This window comes from Condylura cristata, unplaced genomic scaffold, assembly GCF_000260355.1.
Source record: "Condylura cristata isolate star-nosed mole 26May11 unplaced genomic scaffold, ConCri1.0 scaffold00017, whole genome shotgun sequence".
NCBI lineage: Eukaryota > Metazoa > Chordata > Mammalia > Eulipotyphla > Talpidae > Condylura > Condylura cristata.
The window spans coordinates 2,611,699-2,613,112 of record NW_004567118.1 but is presented as its reverse complement, the minus strand read 5'-3'; positions in this window follow the sequence as shown (position 1 = coordinate 2,613,112).

The window sequence follows — 1,414 nt, the reverse complement described above, 5'->3', positions numbered from 1 at the left end:
ACCTCCTCCGAGGCCGGGGGCGGCGGGGTGCCGTCGGCTGCCTCGGCTTTCGGGGGCTGCGAAGAGGCGTCTTCGACCGCCCCGGCCTCAGCCGTTGCCACCGCGGTGGCGGCCTCCGCTGCCTCTCTCTCCGCGGACATGGCTGGGAATCCCGACGTGCGCGCACAGCTGGACTGCGAGTGCACAGCTGGGGAGGGCGGGGCCGCGCGTCAGGAAGAGCCGAGACTGCGGACTTTGAGCGAGGCGGGGCGCCGAGCAGGGGCGGGGCCTCCGGCGCCCACTTAAAGAGCCAGGGCCGAAGTGGGGCTGCGGCCGGAGCCCCAACGGGGAGACCAGGAAAACCTGGGAGCCGACGCGTGCGAGGGCATTCCCGAGTGGTACAAGCCGTGGTATAATTTAGCCACGACTTCACAGTATGCCTAATGCAAATTTTAAAAGCATATTAAGAGACAGTCTAAAGAACGATCCCAAAAGCTGGGTTTGCGTCAGGTTTGGGGGAGCCGGCCACCTGTTAACTGCAATGCACCCAGGTTGTTCCTCAAGCTTAATCTCTACCCACAGGTGAGCCAGGGGCAAAAATCAGACCTCTTTCCGTGTGGCAAACTTAGAGCAGAAGATCGAGTCTTTAAAACTTCCCATTTGCCTTTAGCTGCGACAGCCTTAGGCCTCAGTTTTCTCACCTGTAAAATGGTGTTGAGTGTTGAGTGCTCTGGGTAAAGGTAAAATTAAATCGAGTGCCCTTGATTTAAAGATGTGCTTTTAGAAGGTAAAAGACGGAATGGAAATTCAAAACCTGGATCGATTATTGTTAGATTCAGTGTCAAGCCTGAAATGATTTTAGAATTGTCTCTGGTTCCCCCCAAGTCTGCCACGCTGGGCAGTTTTAGCTGCTGCTGCTTCCTTTCCATCTCCACCAGAGGACGCAGCTCTGTCAAAACTTTCACCCTGCCCTTGGCTGGAGAAACTCAGTCCACACTACCCTCTAGTCCAGACCCGCAGTTAAGTCACCGCAACTCCAGACTAGGCCATTCGTTGCCATGGGGACGAAAAGCCATGATGTCATCATTGTCCGGGTGGATGTGATGAAGTCCATACCCCAGCTCCCCAAGAACCCCGCCGGGACATGCGCGTGGAGGTGGGGGACAGAGCCAAAAAGACTCCTCCTCCTCCCTCGTCCCGCTCTGGAAGAGGGTGGCTGCCCCCGCGCGCGCCTGCTCTCGCACACCGGCGTGCACGCGTGGGCACGCAGCGGCCGGGCCTCGCCCGCGCCGCTCCACCCACCCCTCAGAACTTCGCCCGAACTCCGCCCCACCACCAGCTCCAAGAAAGTCAAATTAGCCGAATAGCCCCCCAACCGTCAGGGCCCCCCGCATCACACCTGCGCTCTAGAATCCAGCGCCCCAGCCGTTCCCCC